Source organism: Pelodiscus sinensis, chromosome 15 (genome assembly GCF_049634645.1).
Source record: "Pelodiscus sinensis isolate JC-2024 chromosome 15, ASM4963464v1, whole genome shotgun sequence".
NCBI lineage: Eukaryota > Metazoa > Chordata > Testudines > Trionychidae > Pelodiscus > Pelodiscus sinensis.
Genome location: NC_134725.1, coordinates 16,603,255 through 16,630,920, shown reverse-complemented (window position 1 = coordinate 16,630,920; position 27,666 = coordinate 16,603,255). Strand labels below are relative to the sequence as shown.

At 45.1% G+C, this 27,666-nt stretch overlaps 1 protein-coding gene across 20 annotated transcripts in view; it reads left to right on the top strand.

The window, feature by feature from the left end:
• Positions 1 to 27,666, top strand: part of HIC2 (HIC ZBTB transcriptional repressor 2) — a 135,850-nt gene that overhangs the window by 17,417 nt on the left and 90,767 nt on the right. For 4 of the 20 annotated variants that reach the window (XM_075898265.1, XM_075898260.1, XM_075898250.1 and 1 more), the window contains one exon: positions 5,308 to 5,391. The exons of 15 other annotated variants lie outside the window; for them this stretch is intronic. The gene's annotated coding sequence lies outside the window, so the exon portion shown is untranslated. Of the gene's footprint in view, positions 1 to 11; positions 2,238 to 5,307; positions 5,392 to 27,666 lie in introns of those variants that run through there. One more of the 20 variants, XM_075898262.1, reaches the window with a different exon arrangement.

Below are 27,666 nucleotides of genomic sequence, written 5' to 3'. Positions count from 1 at the left end.
AAAATAGAACCCATGGTCTTAGCCACACAAGCATATTTCCTCACCAAGGAGAACAAATGTAACTGAAAAGCTTAGCTCGTTGTCTCTGACTCCTCTCCCCCTACCCCCCCCCCCTCCTTTCTGGAATTGGAGGTATTCAGATGAGGTGAGTTCTGTCTCTGAACCATGTGTGAGTAGAGTTGTGTGAAATACAACCTCGTCCACCCAGGATGTTCCTCACCCTCTCTAATAGCAGCAAAACCAGCTGCATCCCTGACAGAGCCTGGCTCTACTGATGGCTGGCTACTAAATCTGCCAAGCACATACAGAAGTATGTGTCAGAGGCTTGGGGGTTTCCCTACCCCATACACTCCTAGTAAACTGGTTAGATGAGAGAGAGGAGACAGGAGTCCAGATTAGTCCATGCAGGTTTACTGATGTATAGTTGCTTTGATAATATTACAGCTATTTGTGGACTTGCCTTTGTCTCTCACTGACCCACTGTGGGCCTGAAACTGCTTAACTGCATGCTCTCTTTCCTCTCCCTTCCCTTTTCCCAAACCTCTTGAAGCAACTGCATTGCATGTGCCTGTTGGTGAAGAGGAAAGCTGCCACTTTTCAATAGGTTTGGCCCATCAAAGTGGTAAGTAAGAGGGTATCTTACTGCCCTAAGGCTGTAGATTGATTGGCTGAGGTCACGTTTTTGTAAGTGAGAAGGTAGCAGCTGTCCATTGTGGCATGCAGAGTGCAGCAATTCAGGGGAAGTTTCAGAAAGCTTTTTTTTTTTTTTTTCCCTCCCCAGAAGAGCTGCTACATGCTGGGCCATGCTGCTGCCCCACCCCCACACTGATCTGAATTGAGTTGGGGGAGGAGTGAGAGTCTTGGCCAGCAGCTTGTATATTGGCACTAGGAGAGCAAACCCTGACTCTGCTACATTGAGTCTAACTTATTGGAAATGAGTTGGGCATGTTTGTGCTTGAAAAACTTTCAGTTCCCACTCTTCTTAAATCTTCCAGAAGGAGGGAATGACAACATCTGAAGAGTATCGTGGTATGGCCCTGGCTTCAGCGCTGTGCCATACAGATTTCTGTAAGCCAGTACCTTGCTGATTGACTTAGAGGCAGGGTTTGAATGTTAAATAAGTGGTAATGTGAACCCATGACGTCTGCAGTAACACAAAGAAATCAATTCATTAGTGCAAACTAGTTGTTGGTCAGAGTCAAATGTTCAGTGGAAAAAGCTCCTAGGAGCATACACTCTACTGGAGTAAGAGCTGGCACTACCCAGTCCCAAAGAGTGGGGATGTTGTAGCTGTTGAGCAAAAGAGAACTGCTGGTGGATTTTTTTTTTTTTTTTTTTTTTTTAAAGAATCTTATGCAGTGGTTCTTGGCAAAGGCTGGTTCTCACACTGAATCCTTGCAAGGCCTTGAGCAAGTTCATTTATTCACTGTGATGATTACTCTAGCTGTATGGATAATTACAGTTGGAACAAGCATGACAGATTCATACGTAAATGCATCATGCGCTTCCACGGCAAAAGTCAAGTGGACTTAAGGCATGTTAAAATGTGTGTAATTGAGTAATCGTGTAACTGCTGAAAATTTTAGCAGTTACATGCAGGGTGGCCGTCAGCTCCTGCCTGCCACCCCATACTGCTGCCTCTGTATCAGAGACAGCAGCGCGGGGGTAGCATGTGTCTCCCCAGGAGCAAGGCGGGAGCCTGCTTGTGACTGCAAACCAAGCTTGTTGATTAACCATTTACATGGTTAAACTGTCCTATCCCCAGTGGACTTTTCCTATTTCATAATTGACATTTGGTGCTGTCCAGTCTCTTGGTTCCAGGGGCTGAAGGTGATATTTCAAAACAGTCCATGGGTCCCAGTTAATAGATTTGCAGTCCTGATCTGCTCCCTGTGCTCTAGAAAGGGAATGGAAACCACCTGCAAGTCTCCTGCTGGGGAACCTCTAAGAGTAGAGCTATGCTAGTTCGTAGTGCAGGAGATTGGGGGTTGTGAGTGTATTTAAAAATGTGTTCCAAACACTGGGGTTGGGATAGAGCATGGGAAAGCTTTAACTGGGAGTTGGTTTTCAGCTTCTTTCTTCTGTCCCTGCTTCTCCTCTCCTCTGTCTTGTTTTTGTCCCTAGGCTCAGGCAGATACAGCCAAGCTTAGTTCTTCATGCAATGCAGAGTCAGCTCGTGGAACTTCTTGCCAGAGGATGTTGTAAAGACCAGGACTTTAACATGGTTCACAAAAGAGGTAGATACATTCATGGAGGTTAGGTCCATCAATAGCTATTAACCAGGATGGGCAGGGATATGGTGTCCCTAGCTTCTGTTTGTCACTGCTTGAGAATAGGTGATGGGAATGAGGTTGCCTGAGGATTACCTGTTCTGTTCATTTCCTGTGGGGGCACCTAGCATTGTGCCATTGTAGGTAGATAGGACACTGGGCTAGATGGGCCTTGGGTCTGACCTAGGATAGCTATTTTTATGTCTTATAATCTGTAGTGACCTACATATCAATTGATAAGAGTTGTATCCGTGGATATTTGCATCCACAAATGTCAGTGTGGATATCCACACCTCATTTTTTTGGCTGCAGATACAGATACATTTTGTAGCCACGCAGGGCTCTATAGACCTACCCTCTACTTTTCTCCCAGAGCCTACCGAGAACCCCCAACATGCGACTGCCTGAGTTCCGACCTCCCCCCCCCCCGCACTTACAAAAATGGTTGTAAGTGCGGAAGGGGCCGAAACCCCCCGACTTACGTCCTTGGCCTGCATTTACGATGGCACAATGTCTATCGTAAATAAGTATTTGAGTTACGACACCCCAGACTTGCGATGCTTCCCTGGGAACAATTGCATCACAAGTTGGGGGGGGTCACCTGTAACTGGAAGAAAGACCCTGAGCAACTCTTCTCTCTCCCCTGTGATAGGGCTGAGCGAGCTGCAGCAGGAAAGGGGCAGTTGCCTGTGTGGAGTATCCCATTTTGACATTCAAGTTCTTGCAGAGAAAGTGGAGGCAGCTTGAGAAGCTGCACCCTCTACCTCCTTTTCCTAGTAGCGAGACTAGCTCAAACACTTTACTTGACAAATTGCAGGGGATAGTCTGGGGGAGACATGTTCAAGTCCTAATACTATGTGCACTGTCTCCTTTGACCAGTTGGCTTCAGGCCACAGTTTAGAGCAGTGTTTCTCAAAGTGGTCAGTGTATCCACTCTCAGAAACCTTCTACCTGGCTGCCCAGATTTGTTTATTTACTGGCTTCAGAGCCTTGTGGCTCTCACTGGCTTCAATTTGCCAAACGGCGAACTGAAGCCAATGGGAGCTGCAAGGCTCTGTTGCTACAGATAAATAAACAAACCTGGAGCAGCCAGTTAGCAAGTTTGAGTGGATCCACCGACCACTTTGAGAAACACTGGTTTAGAGGTTTGAGCTGAGTCTTCCAGCTGGACACTTACAGGGTTTCGTCCTAGTGCCCATTATTGCAACATCTGTTGCTTTCCATATAAAAGAGATTGGCGAGAGTGAAGTTCCCAGTGAACTTTATTGGTCTCTGGCTTTTTTTTTTTTTTTTTAAAGAACATATTTAATGTTAGTTGATGAATTACTAAAATATTTCTTTCATGGACCAGGGGATGTGTAAATTTTTGGACTTTTAAAATTTTTTTCTAGAACATGCAACACTTCATTGACAATACGGAGAGAGGGAAGATAATATCTGGCTCAGTCGAGTTATGTTTGATGAGAGATAAGCTTGTGATCTTAGAGCTTGTAAGCTTGTCTCTCTCATCAAGGGAAGTTGGTCCAGTAAAAGATATTCTCACCCATGCTGTATTTCTAATATCTTGGGACCAGCATGGCTACAACAACACTATATACAATAATGCAAAAGAAGAATTTGAGAACATAACCTTCATTTCAAGAGGTGGGAAAGAGGCATCAAATTACCTTACTTGCAATTCTCCTGCTAAATCAATCAGTGTGGTAAACTCTTAAAAATACAAATATAGTCAGCTTGGTGTACCAGATGAAAAACACCTTTTTTAAAAAAAACACCCTTGTTTTATACTTGTTTTATAATGGCTTTCTAATGGACCTGATTCCGCAGGGCATCTGAGTCACCAAAACTGGAATGGTCCCTAATAGCAGAACAACTCTACACTGTGTAGTAATTAGTAAAATGAACTCTAACAGTAATTGCTTCTAATTTACTGGTACAGTATCTGAGAAAATAATCTTTTCCCTTCAAAAGCAGAATCCATATTGGTGAATTGTTCATTCCCAAACAGTTCTGTGTAGGGTGATAGGCAACTTGAAGAGTTAAGTGAATTGATTCCCAAAAGTCTGTGTATTTTTTTCCCTTGTTTTCTTCCAGGAATTAGCAGAAGAAAGTCAGTCACCTTGCTAATTCAGGTCTAGCAATATACTGTATATGCTCTCCAAGACTAAAATGATGTAATAGTGCTATTTCGCATGCACTGTTTTGAAATAAGTGTTTATGATTAGAGTAACTTGTTTTCTATCTAAGCTTTGTAAGAAATGGAGATGGGATTTATGTCCTGGTGCTTGAGTGAAGTGGGTTGGGAGGAGAATTTCATTGGTAAAATAATTTGCAGTCCTCTAAGCCCCATTCTGCTACATCAACTTTCTTAGTTGATTCGTGTCTTCTCCTAAACAATTTGGTGCATGACTTGACTTTTTACCATTCTTAATTCCACTTGACCTTCAGATCTCTAGGCTGGCATTCCCTCTTACTCTACATCTTTTTAAAGTTACGTTTTTCATTGTCTTCAGAGCCCCCAGACTCTGTGTGTTCCTGTTTCTAATTGCCTTTCTGTCTGCCTTATGTACTTTCCCATTCTTAGCACTACACTCATCCCTGTTTACTACTATCTTCTCCTTTTGTTGCCATTAAAAAATGTAACTGGGTCTTATACTGTGCTTTATAGCTAGAGCAGCTAACTGTCCAATATATACCAAACTACCTCTTGAAAAGGAAATACACCATAAGTGTTACATCTATAATAATCATGCATAATGCTCTGCACGCTGCATCTGCTTGTGCCTTTAGACTGTGGTTGTTTTGAACAGCTTGATGAACACTGGGCCTGTGTTAGTACCTGGCCACCATTGAGGTGGAGTTTCAGAAGTGTCCAGTTTCTGCTGCTGCTTCTGCTTTTCTTACCTGTTAGAAAAGAAGGAGAGCTTGATGTCGGTGCATGTGCTACTTTTCTTCTGGATGTTAGTGATTAAACTGTAGCCTCTAGTTCTTAAAACTACCCACCAAGGGTGTTATCTATGTGCTCCTCTTTCCTCAGTACATGTATCTACACTGGAGGTGCAACTGCCATCTCTGCTTGAGCTAGCACAGCATAGCTGTGGCAGCACGGTTGGTGAAAAAGGTACGTCTGGATCTCTGATGGAAATCTACAGGGTGGTTAGCCTGTCTTGCCGCTCACACTGCTGTGGCTACACTTCTGTGTGTAGTATCCTAGCTCGATCTGAAACAGCATGGAAATTGTAGCCCCAGTATAGATAGACGCTTTGACTCATCGTACTTTCCTTGTAAGTAAATCCATTTTGGACCATTCTCTTCCTGGCTGAGTTTCTGTCCTGTGTTTAAAATCAGACAAATGCAGGCTGACAGGGTTGGTTGAGGGGGAAATGTGGGGACCACAAGTATAGCTACTTGATGTGTGAGTAACCTGGTGAAGAGCAGCTACTGAGAGCTTTTTTGTAGCCATTATCATAGACAGCTGCACTCCATGCCATGTGGGTGTTACCTAGCATTTAGCAAATGTAGTTTCCCATTGATTTTTTTGGGTGGAACTGATTTATAGAGCTGTTTAATGGAATTGATTCTTTTTATAACTTTCTTTTCTTGAAGACCAATTATTTTTCTTGAGCTGTGTCTACAAGTTTGTGGTTATACAAATATACAAACACACACAAAAACTAAAATAAAAATTAAATCTCAAACACCTCCCTTTTAACTTGACTTGATATGTGAGCTGTAATAAATTCAACATGATGAAATCCCAGTGGTGGGTGTAACCACAAAGTGGTGCTCCATTAAGCCAGTGACTGTTGGGAATGTTTGTTGTGGTTGTGTCTGGAGTGAGGGGAAGGCTCCCTTAGTTTTGTGGAGGCAGACATTTTTAATTCTTCCTGGCTCCTGAACCGAGGGAAAGAAAATCCAGAAATCATATAATGTGTAAGATTGTGCAGTCTCTTCCTTTGTAAGTGAACAGGTAAGGAAGACAATATTACTCCACTAACTGTCTCTTATTCTCTGTCAACAACATGCAGATTGTATTAAGAATATTTTATGACTACTGAAATATTTCAAGGTGTCTTTGTTTTACTGTTTGCAGCCTGATTTTGTTGGTATGTTGCTAATCTTACAATACTCAATACAATGGCCTTGCTGTGGAATTTAATTGGGCAGGTTAGATTTAGGATCATGATTGGGTGGCAATGTCTAAATTTTCAGGGGGTAGCCTGTTAGTCTGTACAGGATAAACTTAAAATATAACAAGTGGTCTGGTAGCACTTTAAAGACTAACAAAACATGTAGATAGTGTCATGAGCTTTTGTGGGCACAGCCCACTTCTTCAGATGACCAGAGCATTGGATGTCCAGTACCAAAATAAATTGTCTACATTATCAGCCTATTGCACTACTAACAACTGGGTGCTTAATACACAAGAAGAGATCTGATCTGTAGCCAGGTCCTAAATCATACAGGGCTTCAGTAATTAAAAGCACCACCTGGAAATAAGTAAATAGGTGGAAGGCCCCATAGAACCCAGCTGTTTATAAGATTTCTGTGAGAAATGCAGTTGAAGCTTGAAAGTATTCTCTTCTGCTGTAGCCTCAAGAAGAATATATTGCAATAATCCAACAGAGTTGAGACAAATGGGTAACTGGAAAAAAAAAAAACAACCCAGCTGAGTGGAAAGATCACTTACCCCTTGCTGACTGCAGGCAGAAAAAAATCTATGCCACAAACAGTTGACCAACTCAGATTCAGGAGGACCCATACAGTGCATACTACAGGACTGCCAAAAACATACTGTGTCCCTGCGGAATCTCCCACTACAATGGGAGCGTGTGCATCACTGGGGTTGGGAGACAAATTATAAACAATGCATGTGTAATGTATAGCACCTAATAGCAGTTTGACCAGTGGTTTTTGTATCCTCACGTTTTAAAACACATATACCATCAGCATAGGGAAAGGGTTACAATAAATAGTAAATTGCCCTGGCCCAATTTTCAGTGCTTCAGGAGCTTGCATTCACACACAGGAAATTCTGTGTATGTAAGGTTGCAGTACATGCTTTTAAAAACTGTGGGTCTACCTTACAGTATGCTACCCTTTCCTTAGCGTCTCAACAACAGAAACTATTGTTAGCTGTCTTTTTGCACTTTATACAACACCTTAGCAAATCCTAAAGGGCATTCCACAGGAGGAGAAAAGGAACTTTATTGTTGCTTCATAAATGAAACCTGCAGAAGTTGGATTATACTGTTGTTTTATGAAGGTGTTTTATATACTCTGACCATGTTGTAAACTGCAGTTTCTGTTGACTTGGCTATCATACTGGCTATTTGCAATCTGAGTCTTTTGCAGATGTGATTCATAGGCTTTTAAAGCCAGCAGGGACCATTATGAGTTTCTGACCTCCTGCATAGTACAGTCCAGGGAGCCTCACCCAGTGATCCTTGTCTCAAACCCACAAGTCCTGGTCAAGTTACAGTATATCTCTTTAGAAAGAGGCACCCAATTTTGATTTAAAGACTTAAAAATGGAAAATCCGCTGCGTTCCAATGGTTCATTACCCTCACTGTTAAAAATTTGCCCCTTTTTTCCAGTCTGTCTCCTTCCTGCCATCACATGCCCTAAGCTGCCAAGCAAATTTAACAAAACCTGTCCTGTAGGCAAGCATTCTTATCTGCCTAACCCCTCTGCCATGCCTTTCCTTTCCATTCTCTGTAGGGAAATAGAAGAGATTCCAGACATTCTTTGGAAGGGAGAGGGTTAAGTTGAAAGAAAATGATGTCTTGTCTTTTACTGCTGTTGGTGGTGGAGGAGGGTTGAAATGAGCCTGCTCTCTGGAACTGCTTTATTGTGGGTTTGATGACATGGCCTTGGCATGTCCTTGGTGGATTTGATTAGTTATTAGGGACCTGCATGACCAAGTGCAGGCTCTTCCTTGCCCAGGGGTCCTCGGCACAGAGCCTGGCTGTGACAACACAGAAAACATTTACGATAACTCGAAGACGAGATCTCTTTAGTAAAGTAAGTTGCTGTTATTATCAAGCCCGGGGGTCAGCGACCTCTCAGAGGTAGAGTGCCAAGATTTGACTTATTCACCTCTATGTATGGGTCCTAGTGCCATTGATACTTTTTTAAAGTCAATGACAGTCCTACTTACAGCAGCTTCATTAATAAGATGCAGATCGTACCCTTTAGGGTGATCCTTGGCCTTGCTGAGTTCTCCAAGCTCCGCTCAGTTTGCTACTTTAAGCAGCGCACAAGCCTGAGTGTTCAGTTGTTAGATATTTTCACATATGAAGTTAGTTGTTTGCAGAGGTGTGTAGATCCAAAAGCAGAGAGCAGTGAAATTTCACAGGCAGTGAATTCCAACAGGCCCTGATAGCAACCCCATGATCTGTTTCGGTAGTCTCAAGTGTGCGACGCAGATCTTTAAACTTCAAGGCCCATAAGTCTGAGCATTGCAATTCAACAAATGGTTTGGTAGCACTTTATAGACTAACAAAACATGTAGATGGGATCATGAGCTTTCGTGGGTACGAAAGCTCATAATACCAACTATGTTTTGTTAGTCTATAAAGCAGGGGTTCTTAACCAGTGAGGTGCGCCTCCCCAGGGGAAGTGTGAAGGGGATACAGGGGAGTTGTGAGGTGCTTCCCAGAAAATTTATCTGGAAAATTTATCTGCCTTCTTACTGGATAAAATTCTAAAGTTTAGATTTCTTCATAATTAATATTATGAATTAAAATTATAAACATTAATTTCTTATTAACTTCTAGAGATTGGCACACTACAATAACAGTGTGAATCAATCAGACCTATGTGACAACACACTACAATAGCAGTATGCGAGCATTGCCGACTTTCATCTTCAAATATTACGTAAATTTGTTAGGAAAAAGTTCAAAGTAAAAAGTTCATATTATTCATATAGGCATCGCAACGGGGTTCACTCTCCCCACAGCGACACCAGCCGTCGGACTTGGGAATTAGCTCAGATGGTTGCGTCTAGCGGGTTCGCCAGGTCCCAGCGTTCAGGCAGGCCTCAGGGTTCGAGCCGGGCCTTCAGCTCAGGCCGGTCCTCCAAATCGTCAGGCATCAGTAGAGCCTTGGGTTCCTCTAGGTCAGAGGGTAGCCCTCTTGGCCGGCTTGGCCAGGCCTCGGTGGCCCAGGCAGGGAAGCCTTCCCTGTCCTGAGGGAAGGCGGCTGTGGGAGGCCCGGGCCAGGTCTCAGCCTCATCAGCCAGGAGCTCTAGGCAGGCCTCTGTCTCCCTCAGAGGCTGGGCCCCAACTGAGCTCCCTGGCAGAGTTCTTATAGTCCTAGCCATGCTCCATAGCTTCCTGTCAGGTGAGGCGGTGGGGCTAGGCTGTGCACAAAATGGCTGCCAAGGGGGTGTGAACATGAAGTTCACTTTCAGGGGAGGTGTGAAGGTAAAAAGGTTAAGAACCCTGCTATAAAGTGCCACCAGACCATTTGTTGTTGTTGTTTGTTGTTTTTCTGTACAGACTAACTCAGCTACCCCCTGGAGCATTGCAATTCAGTGAGCTGCATTTCAAAATCCTCAACACCCATCCACTGAAACACCGTTGAATCTATGTTGCTGGCAGCAGAGTTGTCTGATTTGATTAAAAAGGAAAAAAAAAAAGGCCCAAACTCTGGAAATCTTGAAATTTGACAGAAAATTCTGAGGGGAGTACTTGCACATACATTTTAATCTCAGCAGCACTGATGGGCAATGTTTCAAAAGTTCTATAAGATGTTGGAAATAGCAGAAAGTCTAGGTATCAATGTCCTGAGAAAAAATGGAAAGTTTTGCAACAAATGCCTTCTTTGTTTCAACAAGACCCATAATAGTTTGGCCTGCGCCCTGCAGAGGGAGCTTGAGTTTGTTTAAATGTGCAGTGATGTCAGTTAGAAACATTAATTCCATGAGCCATTTGTCATCATCCAGTCTGGGGTAGTTTTAGCCTTTTTCTGACAAGAAGATCTTGATTGCATCAAGACAGTCCACAAAGTGTGTCCAAACCTTCCCACGGCTTCACCAGTGAACATTGCTGTCAAGCGGAATATCCTTTGCACTGTCCATTTCCTCAAGCAAGGCTTGAAATTGTGGATGTGTCAAGGCAGATTGAGCAACAAGAAAATTCACCATCTTCACCACTGTAGTCATGTTATTAAGGTCAGAGTTAGGGATGTTAAATTTCAATTAATTAACTAATCAAATAGTCCATGGGATTTCCATCAACTATTTGATTAGTCGATAAGGACTAGCACTTTCCACCTTTGAAATGTACAAGAGCCCCACAGCAGGGACTCTTGTGCTTTTCAAAGATTGAAAGATTGACTCCCTGCTGGCCCCGGGGTTCATCCAAAGCTTCTGTTTTGAAATGTACAACAGCCTCCGTGGGGACTCTTGTACATTTCAAAGTTGGAACACTGCTGCTGTGTCCCTGCCCTCTCCCACAGAACTGGAGCTGGGGGGAACCGGCTTTTAAGCTGGCTCCCCCCAGCACCTTTTCCTCCTTCCCTCCTCTCCCCCCTCCCGCTTGCTGCCTCTTTGTGATAGAGACAGCAAGGGGAGGGGGGAAGAAGTGACTAGTCGACTAGTGTGTCGACTATCCAATTAGTTGCTTACATCCCTACCCAGATTAGAAATTTTGCCACAAAGACTTTCTTGGTGAATAATACAATGAAAATTTACCATTGGGTGGCCAATGTGATCCTCAATGAAATTTCTTCCATTTTCTGACCATAGCAGGGGCACTGTCAGTTGTCACAGAAAATGTTATGTCAATTCCTCTTTCCTCAAAATGATTAACAAATGTCTTCAGTGTATCTTCCCGTTTTTGTGCCATACATGGCTTCTACGCAGCATAGTTTTCCCTCAAACTTTGAGGCATAGTATCTCTCAACAACTGCTAACTGTGGTACATCATTTATGTCCACACAGTCATCAAGTGCAACACTAAGTACCACTGCATCTTTTAATGCCACTGTCTGTTTGTTAATATTTTCTGCCATTTCACCTATATGCCTTGCTTTGTGGCTTGATTTTTAATGATAGAGAAGTTAGGGAAGACACTACTTTGCTTTTCGTACCTTGCGATGGCCCGTTTGACTCAGGCTTGTTTCCTCATTGTTGAAGTGTTTCTCATGCTTTGTATGAGACTGTCGTTGGACACATAGGGTGTATCTAGACTACAGGGTTTTGTTGACAAAAGTGGACTTTTGTCGACGAAACTATACCTGCGTCTACGCTGCCGCTGAATTCTGTCGACATAATGTTGACAGAACTCAGCAGTTATGTCGACGGCTATAAACCTAATTCTGCGAGGAATAATGCCTTTTGTCGACAGAGTCCTGTGGACAGAAGGCATTATTGCATCTACACTGTCCTTTGTGTCTACACTGTCATGTTGACAAAGCGGCTTGCTTTGTCGACAGAACTGAATGTAGTCTAGATGCTCTTTGTCAACAGTATCTGTCAACAAAATTTCTGTCGACAAAAGCCTGTAGTCTAGACGTACCCTTGATGTGCAGCAAACAATGCTCTCACAACACAGAGCACAAACAGCACAATCTTTATGTTGAACAAATCTGTATTCATCTGTAGAAGAAGGCTGAAATGAGCAAACATATACATTTGCTTTCTTAAGAACCACCATTACATGCTGAGAATCCATTCTTCCCTACTGTCAGGATCTCTGTCCATTTTTTTTTTAAATTTACTATTTTGATTTACTATTTTGATGGCTTTGCTTCTTCCCTCCCTGCGGCATCAGCTAATTCAGAATAACACAATGCTAGTGCAGGTGGTGGAAGCAGGAGACTGTCAAAGAGCAATAGATTTCTAGTTGCCATTTTGCATATGCAAAGAACAATAGTTTTTTAGGATATACAATACATATCCAACCCCTGGCTTCAACCCCTAGTGGCAGCAACTCACCTGCCCATGTCTTCAACACACACACACACTGCCTCTCCCTCCCCCCCGGGACTCCAGGTCGCCCATGACATCAACACCGCCAGTCCCCAACCTGCCTGCCTGCAACTTCAACATGCCACGACAGCAACTCACCCGGCCACCACGTATTCTAAGTCTGAATCGCTGTTTGCCCCACAATGCGGCTTCAGACCCATGGCAGCCGGCCCCAAACATGACACTGGCCGCCCACGGCTGCAACACTCCCTCCCTCCGGTCCCCAGGCTGCCTGTGGCTTCAACATCTTCCCCCTCCCCCCCCCCATGCACAGCCCTGGGCCATCCTTGACCTCACCCTCATCAGCAGGAGCAGTGATGACACTTACCTTCCAGGAGCAGGAAAAAAGTGGGTGCTGCTACCGAGGTGGGTGGGTTTAAATGACAATTTTTTGTGTGTTGCTGTGTAGGCGTGCACGTTAAGGGAACACTGGCACAGGCTCCTGACTGCCAGGAGAGGAGGGACAGGGCTGAGCTTCCACTTATTGTGCCAAGGAAAATTGGCTCGCGTGCCATTTATGGTCTGGGCACTACCTGTTTGAAGCAAGTTACCTGAAAGGGCCACATAAGTTTAGTGACTTCAGAACCCTAACATTTTTGCTAGGTGCTATACTAAGATAGTAATAGACAAGCCCTGCTGCAAAGAGCTGACCACCTAAACAGGATGAAGGTTGAGAGAAGAAGTAGAGGCACAAACAGGTCACACCGAAGGTGAATGGCAGAGCCCCCTCTACTGAAACATGCTACGGTGTCCTAAATTCCTGTGTGTCAGTCCTCTTCTTTGGAATCTCAAACTTCTGTCCTAAGGCATTGTTTATGTGGGGGGATTTGACCAATATAGCTATTCCAAAATAACTATCACACTATAAATATTGTAGTAGTATTTAGCTTTGTGAATGAATTCAATCTCAATCTCTGTGACTCGATCTATTATTGTCCCCCCTGCGAAATGACAGAATGTCGTCGTCATGTCAGCATCAACAGGCGGGGTAGGCAAGAGCAAGAGAGATTTCCCCCAGTGACGCCGTGATGCTGGGGCAGGAGGTGGGGGGGAGGCAGGCTCCTGGCTCAGTTCGGGACCACCCAATATAGTGAGCGCTGGCTGGAGTGTGCAGCGCCCTGCTACCAGGGGAGTCAAGGGAGCTCGGAGTGCTCCAGAGCGGAGGGAACAGCCTGCCTGGCACAGCCCATGCTGTCAGTGTGCGCGGTGTGGAAAAGCAGTGGCCCCACCACAAAGGGCTCTTTGTGTGCCACCTGCCTTCCTCACCAGCAAAGCTGAAGCGGAAGGAGCCCCACGAGCAGTGCGGTCCGCAGCGGCGGGACACTGCTGGTCACTTCCTTACTCCTGCCCCTCCACCTAGCCGCCTCACTCACCAGCTGTAGCTCAGCCTCTCCCCCCCCACAGCAGGGAGCCCATGCTGGTGCTCCAGTCTCACTGCCCCCTGCCCAGCCACGAACCTGCACCTCCACCCCCTCACTCACCACCTTGCTGAGCAGTGGGAAAAGATTCCTTGAAACATCCCTGCGCTGCTGTGACAGGATGCAGGGAGCCTCAAGGGTTTCTTTCCATGCTCCCACCCTCCCCAGGAAGCTGGTGCTGGTGCTTCCCTTGCCCCTCTCCCGGCTAGGGGAGGACAGCAGCACAGGGACGCACTGCAAGGAGGCTTTTCCCGCTGCTTGGCAGGGCAGTGGGGGGGGGGGGGGGGGCATAAAGGTGCGGGAATCTTGGCTTGGGGGAGGGGCAAGTCTGGAGCACCAGCCTGCTAAGACCCCACATCCCCAGCCCCCTCATTCATCCCCTCCACCAAGACCCTGCATCCCCAACCCTCTCACTTATACCTCCCCAAGCTGACACCCCACATCACCACCCCACTCAATGCCCTGCCAAACCCTGCACCCCCAATCACCTCACACACAGCCTGCCAAGACCTTGCATCCTCAGCAATCTGTAATGCTTCCTAATTGCTTAGTTACTTACCTAGTTAACCTAATTGTTGTTCATACTATCACACAGCGATAAACTACATTTAAAAAAAAAAAAAGTACCCCTAATGTACCCACCCGTCCCCCAGAGCCAGGCACACGATCCCCCCCATCCCAATGCAACTGTAAATACATCTCGTTAATCTCTGTATTAAACATTTTCTCTTTGAAATTTTTTTATTTTATCTTTGTATCAAGTCTTTTTAGTATTGTACTAAATCTTTAGTTTGTATTAAGTCCTTTTATATAGAAACTTTTTATACTTTCATATAGAAACTTTGTATTAAGTCTTTTTATATAGAAACCTTATATCTTGTAGACTTTGTACCCCCTTTTGCTTAATTGATTGCCCTGTTGAGTGAATGAGGTGTTACTGGATAAGGCATGACAGACCTGCACCTCTCTATACTTGCAATGGTTGGAGAAGGGTGGAAGCCAGATTTAAGAACAATGGGACCTGTGAAGTGGGCTCATTGAAAGAGGACTGGATCTATGGATGCCTTGGGAGTTACAGCAAGTGCCTGCTTTTGGATGCTCCCTCTTTGAAGGTGAATGGGGCAGCATTAAGACAACTAACTGCATATGCATATCATGACTCTCACAGATGATGCATATGCATGTGATGACTAATGGGGTATATCTAAATGAGGGAAGACACTATAAATCTAAGGCATCTTGCAGAGGGACTCTCAGCTTTCCTCTTGTCAACATGGGTGCGTCCATCTGGCTCCACCCTGCCCACTCTAACACACCAGTGCAGTTAGGAAGAGCAACTATTGGTAATAACAAGTGTGCGTTTGTGTGTGCGTGTGCACGCGCGCGGCCATGCGCTGTATCATTTGCATGTAAGTGTTGTGTAATATGTGTGTATTACCAATAAATATGGCATTTTGCCTTTTCCCCCTGAAAAGATCCTGTGCAGTACTCTTAAATACAATACAATCACTCCTCCCCCAGAGCCAGGCACCCCCAGCACCTACCCCCCCTCCACCAAATCCTTCTCCTGCAGAGCCAGGAGCTCCCCATCCCAATGCACTCATCCCTCCCTCAGAGCCAGGCATCCCCCCCAAACTAAATCCCCCCCTCCCACAGAGCTAGGCACCGGAGGAATCAGATGGGTAAGTTAATCTTATTATTAAAGTGGCCGCTCATGCCTCCTGGACCTGCTGCCTTGGCTCGCAGTGTGTAAAGGGAGGCAGCACATGGCCCAGCTCTGGCTCGCTGCTCTACATGTCAGGTGGGCCTGTGTGGCATGCGCTCCACTCCACCCAGCCCGGCGCCCCCCCTACCGTAGTGCCCGGGGGCAACTGCCCCCCTGTCTCTCCCTTGCTACACCTCTGCCCACCCCGCAGGGACCATCAAATAATTGTGTAACTGCTAAGAGCTGTGATTACACGATTATTTAATTAAATGATTTCTAAAATCCCTAGAAGTTGCAGGATGTGCTGATTGAACTGTAGCAGCACTTTGATTGGATGCAGAGAGAGTGCACGGCTCTCCCTCACTTCAGCATGAACCTCACTTCGCATGGCCTTGCTGTATTTGCATTTCACTTTAGTAATATTGGTAAGAAAAGAAAAAAAAAAAAAAAACCCTCCACAGACAGCAACCACTAGAACCTGGCAACCCTGAACATTGGCTGCATGCTGTCCTCGGGCCACAGGTTGCCCACTACTGCCTTAGAGAAAGAAGAAAGTAGTTTTCTAGATGACTAAGAAAATAATTCACTTGTGGTCTCTTAGGACGCTGATAGACTTCGCTAACTTGAAAGATGCTACCTAAGAAAAGAAATAAGAATTACTTCTCATGAAAGGACACCCTAGAACTCCTGGTGTCCAACTCTCCAAGTAGATGTCTCTCTGGGATTAACATATTCCTAGTTGCCAATACTTCCCCTAAAACTTCATATACTGGATGAGATCTGTGACATGGACAAGATCTGTGACAAAAATCTCCCAAACGTTCACTTGCTGTGGCCATTTTGGGATGTGCGGAATGTGTCCTGTGTCTCTTTTCTCCACTGTCTTTATGGAATAAGATTCCAGCTGCAAGTGAGTCAGTGGTCAAGTCTTGGCTCCCTAAAGCAAGCCCATTACTCATGTCACTTGCTGTAAAATCTCTTACACTTCAGCTGCCTCTCCGAAAGGAACTGTCTCTCCTGTTCTCAGTAGGGAAATAACTGAAAATAAATACCAGTTCTATAGGTAGGGCATATGTTATATCCCCAGGCAGAACTGAATCTGGGACCTCTGGAACTTAGTGCATGAGCCTCTGTTGCTTAAGCTAAAAGCAGGCTGGCTCTCAGCCAAGCCTGTATAGCGCGCTCATTCTTTTTCTCGCTGCAAGTGGTCACCGTGTGCCTGCTAGCTGTGGTTCACAGTTAACCGCATATTTTGGATTTTCAATCCTTCTCTGACTTCCTACATGGGAGAATGTTGAAGGAGATATAAAGGGCATATCAATTGTCATCACCCATGTCCATCCAGGAAGGCATAGAAAGCAGCTACCCACCTTCTATTAATTGTTTGTGGTGGTTTCTTATGTAGTTACAGCTCTGAAAGTCCTGTGATAGAGAAGGAGGGTGGCTAGGGTTGCCAGGTGTCCTGTATTGAACCGGACAGTCCGGTATTTTCACCTTGTCTGGTAAAAAAAAAATTCAGAAGATACCGGACACCTAAAATGTCCGGTATTTTTGGATTTTTTTCCTGGCCAGGAGGCAAAAATCCCGGGTGCTTATCAGGTTTTGCAGGGGAGCTGTCTGGCCCAGCGCATGGAGCCGAGATGGTGGGTGGCTGCCAGCAGCCTGTTGGGGCCAAAAAGCCTCAAAAGTAAAGCGCTTCTTAAAGAGGCTGGGTTTTTTATTTTAAATTTAATTTTCTTAACAACTCTCGGGGTCCCCTTTTTTCCCCTCAACTTTGGTCTCCCCCTCTTTATTCTCAACATATTTTTTCCCCAGTGTTTTTTTTGGGTGGGGGGTTCAGTATTTTTGGTTAAATCATCTGGCAACCCTAAGGGTGGCAACAGAGAGGAGACGGGCTCTAAGAGGGTATGAAGAAATGAATCCTCAGTGCTGTGTGTTCTTGCTCTACTGACTTTCAGACATGTTGCTATTAGCTGCCTTGGGCAAAGGGGCTCAGACTATGGGGCTTTTTTAAATGCAGTGTAGACATTTGAGCTCTGGACCCTCCCATCCCATAGGGTACTTGAGTCCAGCCAAGCCCAAATGTTAAACAGCCTCATAACCTGAGCCTAAGTCAGCTGGCAGAGGCTGTCTACAGATTCTTAATTTTAGCACAGACATACCCATAGAATCCAACCTGCAATCAGAAAATACGCATGTGACTCTGATACCTTGTTCACTCCTTGCACCAATGTAGCAGGCTCCTTTATTGTTCCTTTAGTTAGCTTCTAATCTCTGAAGGCTGCAGTGTTTGTCTAGACCCTACTGACCACTAGCATTTTCTTGTTTAGAGAGGGAGAGGGTGTCAGTTGATCCAGGAAAGATTTCAAGTGACCAGCAATCCAGATTTTCTTTTTGTCTAACAGTGTAAACTGAAATACTGCCGAGAGCTGGTCAAATGCAGTTACGCTTTCTGTTGCAAACACCTTTGCAGGAGCTTTCTATGCTTAACCAGACAAGTAGTCACCTCTGCTCTTGTGTCTTTTAGGATTGTAAAAGGTTATCAGTTAAGCAGATGGCTTATTGGCCTGTTTACAAGGTAACCAGGCCTGTTTACAAGGTAACCAGTTAACTAGCCCAGCTGGCTGGACCCTGCCCACAGCTGCAGGGGGCCTGGCTGGAGCAGCCCCTCACCTGTGGCTGGTGGCTAACCAGCGAAACAAATCATTTAACTGTTGTAGGTGGTTTTAACATTCCTAGTGTGTTGTACAACTATCCTGAATCCTCACTGGTGAGCTTTGTGCTCTGGATACCTGATTATCTTACACTGCAACATTAATGGTGCCACACACGTTGGCTGCATCAAGATTGGCATGATTTTCCGGAAATGCTTTTAACAGAAATAAGTTTTCTGTTAAAAGCATTTTTGGAACAGAGCGTCTAGATTGGCACGGACACTTTTCCGCAAAAGCACTTTTTGCGGAAAAGCGTCCATGCCAATCTAGATGCGCTTTTCCGCAAAAAAGCCCTGATAGCCATTTTCGCAATCAGGGCTTTTTTGCGCAAAACAAATCTGAGCTGTCTACACTGGCCCTTTTGCATAAAAGCTTTGCGCAAAAGGGACTTTTGCCTGAACGGGAGCAGAATAGTATTTCCGCAAGAAGCACTAATTTCTTACAGTAGGAAGTCAGTGCTTTTGCGGAAATTCAAGTGGCCAATGTAGACAGCTGGCAAGTTTTTCCGGAAAAGCGGCTGATTTTCCAGAAAAACTGGCCAGTCTACACACAGCCATGCTGCCCCCATGAACTGCGTCTTCAGGCAGTGTTTCTTGTAAGCAACTCTTTTCTTCTCCCCATCCTACGCATGTTTAAATTCTATTGTGACTACTACTGAGCTCTACCAGCTCTCTGACTAGGTCAACTGATAAGATATAATTCTTGATGCAGTATCTCTTGAGATAAATATGAAATCTTCCTGTCCCATACCTTCCGAACAGGAACTGGACTAGTTTTCCCATCTATGCCTCCTGGTTACAGGGCACCAACAGATAACAGCCAATTCTCAGTGGTTACACTTAAGAAACACACAGAGACCATGAAGAATGTTTTCTGATTTCACAACCTCCTACCTCTCCGATACTTATCTCACCAGTGTTTAAGTTGCTGCCCTGTCTTGCCAAGTCTTTCCCCAACCCCTGATGGCATTTCTTACTGCTTGGAGCCTAAACATTATGAAATGAAAGCTATCTTCCTGATATTTTGACACTGTGACCACTGTAAAAAAAAATGTTACTTACCATTTATGCTGCCTTGGCAAATGTAAAGATTTCATTGTAGTAAATGCTATAGCAACTGCCTTTAAAAGCTCTTGTAATCTGGCTAACTACTGCTTTGGGTGCTCAAGGTCTCATATGCCCTCCTATGTTGCAAAGTTTCACTTCATCAGTTTGGGAGTGAGGGGAACTAGAGGGGTGTTTACTGAGCTAATAAATTTCTCACTAAATACAATTCACAGGCTCTGGTTGGCTAATACCTGTGGACCTCCAGTTCAATGCACTAACAGCTGGCCCTATACACTTTAAAACAACACTTTATTTGAAGTGAAAACTTAAAAAAAATAAACTACAGGATTTAATTCCTCTTTTTACTATTCTCCATGCCCATGCCTTCCAAGACATGAAAAAGCCTGTTGCTATTGAGTGCTTTTAGAATATTTCCATTACAATCCTTTGACCAATGCTAGAAGCCACCAAATCTCTCACCTCCCCTGGAGTCTAGGGTTGTTGGTTTTTTTTTTTTCATGTGTGAGTGTGTTAGTCTAGAAGGGCCCTCTCCTCTTTAAAACTGCACTGAGTAGATATTTTTCCTCTTATTAATATTTTAAAAACTGAGTCTGACCATTCTACATTCTGCTGTCTGCTATTGGAGTAAGGGAGAAGTGAAATAATCTTTTTTAAAAAAAATCACTACAGTGTTTTGAAATTAATCCATGATCCTTGTTTTACTCCCAATTCAAGTAAAATGTTCCGCTCCCATCCTGCTTGGAGGAGGAGAGTCTGTAGGATTAGTAAGAGGATTTTCCCCCATTCTCAAAGTAAAAGCGTTCTGATTCTGAAGATTCATTTTGTGTGTGTTCCTCCTTGTAACTTCATAGTGTTTGTAACTCAAATATGCTTGAAATGCTCTGCATCTTTGAGGACACACAAACTATACCAGAGAAGTAATGTGCTCAGTATTCAGTGGCTTCAGAGAGACAATGGGATAAATACCCCTGGTGATAACTATTAGAGAATACATTACTCCCCTGGTTTAGGATGCAGTGTTAAGTGGTTAGATTCAGGGTTTGGGAATCAGTGAACTTGGGTTTCTATTTCTGCTCTGCCCCAACTTGCTCCATGACTTTGGAGGAGACACCAGCAATGTTCCCACTAATTTTTCCATCCATGCAAAGAATAAATTTTGTTATGTGCATGGAGTCCAGTGAGGATGTACACCACCAGTAGAAACACATGCTGCTTTCTGTGGATGCTCTGTTAATGAGCTGGGTGGCATCTGAATCTCTCCTGAGCAGCTGCCCAAGAGCTTGGCTTACTGGAAACAACAGATTCTTTTGTGCGTGTGTGTGGCGGTGGATGTGCCTCAGTTTCACCAGGGGCAATAACACGTCTAATTCTGTAAGTCACTTTGGGGGCCTGTAGACCAAAGATGTTATATAAATCTAAAGTACTAACCTATTAATATTAATAAGGAATAACGCCTTGAGAGAACAATGGACATAGTAGTGTAGCGCTCCACTGAATGGATTTGCATACATTCCAACTGTTGTTGCTTTGGCATAGAGTTTTTGGGAGCATTCTATAAACTGCCCATTGTGGAGAGATGGGAAGTGGTTCAGTGAGGAACAATGAGATGTTCTGCAAATACAAGTTTCTAAGGTTGCCAGCCCTCCAGGATTTAATCATTAATCTTTTTAATTAAAGATTGTCATATGAGGAAGACTTCAGGAATTTGTCCAACCAAAACTGGCAACACTGGGTACAACTTTAAAGGATAACGATAAGTAGTATTTTTGAAGAGGCAAGGGAATCATTAATGCCCATATACAATAACTGAGTTCCAGTTACCCTGTTTTTGCTTAATTTTTTCTTCCAAATGCCAATCTTTAAAGGACTTTTGTGATATAGACTAGGAATATGAATGGGTAACTGGTTACTTGGTAAGCATCACCCTTAATACATTATGCTTGCTGGGTAATGGTTAACTGTTACCTGGGAGCAGAAAAAGGACTGCTCTAGTCCCATGTGGCTGCTGGCTCCCAGACTGCACGGGCTTGCAGGCTGGGAGTTGACAGTGCAGGTTGGGAGCTGACAGTCTCATGGGGGACAGAAGCAGTAGCACTGGGGTGAGGGAGAGGAAGAGCTGGCTGGCAGCTCTTTGCCCGGCTGCTATTTCTGATTCCACGTGGGCTGGGAGATGGCAGCCCAGCAGGGGGTCAGAAATAGTTGGGTTGCAGCAGCCCCTACTCATGGCAGGGGGGCCATTCCAGCATGACCATGGTGGGATAGGGGACGGCTCCAGACCAACAGGCTAGAACCCCTCTCCCCATTTTATTAGTTAACCAAGTAAACTTAACATTTAACCAGTTAACTAATTACACAGGATTTTACAACCCTAATACAGACTCTAGTGTCCTATTGCTGCAAGAGGATGTTCCATTTTTATGCTCTAATTTGATGATTGATAATGGAATAAACCCCTTGTTTCATTCAAGCAGGCCTTTTTCCATCTAAAAAGAACATTAGTTTATTATGTCAACCAGGGGTGTTTGGCTAATTATTTAGTCAATAACATTTTTATAAACTATACCAGGGGTTCTCAAACTTTGTGATACCGTGATCCCCCTCTAAGTTGCTCGCGACTCCCTGTGGGGTGGGGACCCACAGTTTGAGAAACGCGGAACTATATCATTAGTCAATAACGGAAGTAGGGATGTTAAAATGCAGTTATTTGTCTAGTCGACGGAATTTCTATCGACTAGTCAATAGGCACTTCCTCATTCCTCCTTTTGAAATGCACAAGAGGCTCTTGTGCATTTCAAAGAAAAGGAGCCTGGGGTCAGCTGGGGACTCCCCAGCTGACTCCGGGTTCCAGGGAAATGAGCAGGGCTCGCCGAATCACAATGAGCACCCCTCACCAGCCGCGCTGTCCGGTGATCTGCACATGCGCAGATCGTTCTGCGCATGTGGAGATCGCCGGAACCCGGATCTTCCGGGTTACAATCTACTCGCCAGAGGCGAGTAGATTTGTATAATTTGTCGAGCCCTGGAAATGAGGACTCCCCAGCTGACCCTGGGCTCCACGGCAGCTATCCCTTTGAAACGCCAGAGGCGGTGAACTTGGGCTCCACATGGCAGTGGAACCCGGGGTCAGCTGGGAACTCCCAGATGATCTTGGGCTTCATGTGGCATTGGAACCTGGGGTCAGATTGGGAGTCCCCAGCTGACCCTGGGCTCCACAGCTGACTCTTTGAAATGCCGCCTTGGAGTTTCAAAGTGGCAGCGCTGAACCCCCTTTTGCTGCCTCTATTTTATAGAGGCAGCAAGGATGGGGTGGAGAAATCAACTAGTTGACAGACAAGCAAATGCTTATTGGATAGTCGACTAGTCTTTAACATCCCTAAAGAGAAGGTGCTCTGTCTCAGCTTGTACCGAGACTGGGCTAGGGATGTAATAGTGTAATCGATTAATCAATAAGCAAAAGCGTATAGGTTAATGCTATAGACTACATGCATTTCTCCCCCTTCTGGCCCCCCACCAGTAAATTTTTAGCAGGCTGACCAGCAGCCCAGCTCAGTTCTGGCTCACGCTGGGTATGAGAACAACCCCCACTGTAGCTCCGCATTTAAAGTATATTAGGAGCTGGGTAGGCTGGCAGCCTGTCTCAGTTCCAGTTTGCGCCAGCTCTGGGAACTCAGACCCCATTCCCCCGCAGATAGGGGCTGCTCCCACCCCTCACTGCTGCCTCTTTCTAAGAGACAGCAGCACAGGGCAAAAAACAGCTGGTCCGCAAGAGGAGCTGGTTTTTAAACTGACTCCATCTGGCATCCCACGCTGCTGCCTGCCCCGCCCCCAAGGATTACAGAATAGTCGATTAACCTATAAGAATGTATTAGGTCACTCGACTGTTCGGTTAACCGATATTTAAAATCCCTAGTCAGGGAGCCTGCTTAGCTCTTACTATGTTGAAACTGCAGAACTGCAGTGGGGGTAGGGTTCCTGACCTATACAAGCTGGGACGGAGATGGGCTTGCTCATGCCAGCACATGCTGGGTACAGCAGTCCCTGTCCATGGGGAGCTGGGACCGCTTGTGGACAGGAGCTGCTGCTAGAGTAGCTTCTATTCGCAGCCAGTCTGGACTGCCATAGGAAGGGCTGCTCCACAGGATGTGAAGCAGCCTCCCCTCACTCCCGCCACACTGCTCCCTCTGATACAGAGTGAGGGGTGGAAATGTGCGTAGTCGGGCTTGACTACCTGATAAGCCTAGATAAGTCGATTACTCTACTCAACTACTCACTTACATCCCTTATGTCAACACTTCTTCGTTAATTAATTGAATTGAAATATTGCTAACCATTTTAGGCACATTTATATCTAACGGTAACTGAGTTAAGAAATGAAGTTAAACAATCAGTGTGGACAGTTGGTAGCTTTCTCTGTTTTACAATAAGCAAGAATATCTTTAGTTATAGGTTTGGGGTTTCTTGGCTTTTATTAGCTAGTGTTGTAATTCTTGTTAATGTCTTGTCTGTGGTGCGTGCTGCTAGATATCTGGCATGGGAAGTTGAATGAGGACTTGTGGGCAAGGAGGGATTTTTGTTCTGTGTTCTTTGTACAGTGCCTCCTAGCACAGTGAGGTTCTGGTGCATGTTTAGAGCACTTAGATGCTATGGTAATAGTTAATAGTAATGAATAATGCAACAGTGACACTGGATTTCAAGCAGTGCTTGCAAAGCAAGGGTATGAGTGAGATAGTTTTCCAGGATGCTGCTCTCGGCAGATACCCAATAGCAACTTCTGTAGAACATACCTCAGGAGGCCTCAGTCTGAACATGGATCCAGTTTCCCCAAAATGGCAATTTTCTCAGCTGACTTGTAGCCTCTCTGCTCCAGAGGAAGACAGAGGCTATTGTCTTAAATGCCCTTTTGGAGTAGATGCAATATCCTGGTCCTGAGATTTACAAGGTGGTGTATGAACTTGCACTACTATTCTGCTGGTAGTTGCAAGGCTCATCCAAAGACTAACAGGAAGGAGTGTGGAGGGGGAAAATCTATGTTTTCTAGCTGCAGAAACATTCCTGGTTCTGGAGAGTGGTGTTCTTGGGTTGTTGTTTTTTTTCCATCTTTGGGGCCTTCATGCCTACCAATATCACTATTTCAGCTTTAAATCTATCATTTTACTGATCCTTTTTTGTTTTATTTTATAACATATTCACTCTAGTGCATCCCTTCTCCCTTGATGGGGGCTTAAAAGACCAAACTTAGCCCCCTTGTACATCTAAGCACCCACAACTGGAGATAAAGCTTGACCTGTGGTGTTCTAGAAACAACCTACTCACTGCTGTATGCTCCTGCTTCCCCCTAACTTGTGTGCAGAGTTTGATGGGGTACAAAGGCTCTGTAACAGGGCTGTCTGTCAATGGAACTTGCTCTACACGAGTGTTTCTTAAACTGTGTTCTGCAGCACACTTATGTGCCATGAGGCAGTCGGAGGTGTGCTGCGGAGAACAATAGAATTCAAAATGGCTGCCCTTAAAGGGGCAGACAAACTTTTTTCTCAATAACTTTCCTCCCGTCCCTTTTTCCCCCTCAACCTTTTTGTTGAGGCCTCCCCCCCCCCCCCCCCCAAAAAAAAATCCTTGGTGTTCTTCATAACAAAAATTTATTGTTTGGTGTTCCTTGGTCTTAAAAAGGTTAAGAGAGACTGCTCTACACTTTTTCCAGCACGTTCTTTCCTTTACAGCTTGGAATGTAGGAACTGCTATGCCAGATCAAAACCAGGATCAGTCTTGTCTAGTCTGGCATCCTCTCTGATAAAGGCAAATGCCAGATGCCTCAGAGAACGGTGAGAGGAACCATAAAAGTCAATTGTTAAGGAATAACTGGCCCTCTGGAGAAGCAAATAGTTAGGTTTATGCCCTGAAGTATGAGGTCTTGTGTCCTTCTAAATTGTGTAGCTGGGTAGTGACAGCTTTGTTTAAATCTTATCCCTTTTTTCATGGGTGTCCAGTATGTTGGGTGGGAGAAGGCTCTGCCTTCCCAAACTGCCAGGCATGGCTCTGCCCCCAGAATTCCTGCTGTAGGCATATGGAGGGTGGAGTTTTGCTGCCCTTTAGCACTTACTCTCCCTGTGCTTCAGGGTCAGGACGGCTGGGGCCACTCAGTCTTCTCCCTCCCCCGGTGCTCTGGGCAGGGGAGGCCCCCTTTCCCCGTGGTGGTTGGGTGGGCGTGCTCAGCGTGCTGCCCTGCTTCCTCCCTTCTCTGTGGTTGCAGGGCTGCAGGACTTGCCTCCCCCAGCCCTAGCTGCACTGACCACCAATGCCTTTAAAAAAAAACAAAACAAAAATGTCTTAAGCTCCCAGCCATCGTGTATTTCATAGCAATGCGTTCCAATGGTTTCTTGTACTTGGAAGGAAATACAACCGGTTTTAAATACATTTTGACTTGTGGAAAGGAGAGGGATAAATAGTGGCATCTTGTCTTTTTTCTCTCTCGTATTCACTGTTTTGCACACCTCCAGTATATCTTCTCTCTAAACTAAACAGCTCCAGTCATTTTTTTCTCTATTCCTACACAAGTCTCTTCATGCTATTTCCACTAGACCTAGAAATCTGTGGGTCATACCTAAGTGTCCATGCCTTAAAGTAGATACGGTGATGAACATCTCATGAGACTGTTCCAGGATGCTGTAAACAGACACTCAATATTTTTCCTGTTCAGTAAATCATTGCATAAACTCCTCCTTTCTCTCACCACGGAACAGAAAAGAGCTGCCATAGACGCTGATCTATTCCTTTCAGTACAGACTTGAGTTCAGTAACAGAGTACCATCAAACTTCTATTGCAGGGCAAGATAAGAACTCCCTATCTTCTCTCACAGTCCTACTGTTTTCTAGCAGCTAAATCTTTTATCACAAGCTAACTACATAAACAGTGTGTTCTGCCACGTAGGAATATTGCTGGTTGCTGGTGTGAAATAGCCTTCAGCAAAACAGCATAAGGAAGCTCCTTCTTGAGGAGAAAGACCATAAGCAGCAACTCTGTTTCTGGTGTTGGATGCAAAAGCCAGTTTTAGGCAGGACCAGTATCCACCACTGGGGGTGGCAGAGCTTAATCCTGACCTGCTAATTCTTCTCCAGTCTAGGCCTCCCCCCATTTCCTGTAGCTTGCGGAATGCTTGGCTAACCTGTCTGGCTTGGAAGGGGAGATTTCCTCCTGGTGGAATATTTCATTGTTTCAGGTGTTCCTCTTAGCAGATTTACCTTTTAAATGTATACATCAGAGATATTCTGCCTCCAACCTTTCACTCCACCACCACAATCAGAAAAATGCCAGTGTGGGATTGGCAGGTGTCTGGTTTTCAGTTGAAAAGGGACCACAGTGGCTCTGGTTAGCACTGCCAACTAGGCTGTTAAAAGTCTGATTGATTGGTGGCAGCTAAGGCAGCTTCCCACCTTCGACTCTTACACTTGGGGGCAGCAGAGCGCTCTGCATGCTGCTCCTGCCCCAAGTACCAGCTCTGCGGCTCCCATTGGTTGGGAACTGAGGCCAGTAAGCGCTATGGGGGTGGCACGTGTATGGGGCACATGCAGAGCTTCCTGGATGCTTGTCTTCTAGAACTGAAGGGAAGACGTGCCTCTGCTTCTGGGAGCAGCTTGAGGTAAGCATGGCACAGCCCCAGACCCGTACCAGAGTCAAGAGTTCAGACCTCTATCCCCCTGCACTTCAACTCTCTGCTCCAGCCTGGTGAAAACGAGTGAGTGTGAAGTGAGCAGTTAACAGAGGAAGGTGGAGATGGTGGGAGTGGGGAAAGGTGTGGGGCAAGAGTGTCCAGTATTGTGCAAGTAGAAAGTTGCAGGCCGGTGATAAGGATAATGTATAAATCTAGCACATACTGTGTTTGGAAATGGTATCCTGCTTCATACCATATGCACCTTAGCAAATACACCTACGCTAAACCCTTGCTCAGTGACTCTTATGCCAGCTGATGTATCTTACTGCCCACCTCTGGGTAGTTGTTTTTGACCTACTGTACAATAGGGGGTGAAAATATTACACAGCATGTCTCATGATTAGAGCACAGAAAGGGGAATTGGGACCTCTTGAGTTCTCTCTTGTTCTGCCTCTGTGCAATTTGCTTAAGCTCTGACTCAGTTCACCTATCTGGAAATTGGGTATAATAAATCCTCACTTCTGAAGGGTACTTTGATGATATCTGATAGGAAAACACTTGGTCACTCTGTGGGAATGCTCTGTGACCATCTACGTACTAGGGACAGTTTGTCGTTTTCTCTCACACTGGAACTGCTGTAATGTCCCCTTCTTCCTGATAATGTAGTTCTTGGACCCAAAACCGTATTGTACTTGCATACAGTAGCAGTGGCATGGAACTCTGTGCCCTTTTAAATGACCAGGCCTCCCAGCTCTGGTCAATGTCCCTGAGTTTGCCCAAACTTGTTCAGAACCTCCTAAGAGAGAGCCCAGTGAAGAGCAGAGCCATTTTCATTCTTCAGCAGTCTAGCATGCAGCTAACCCTTTC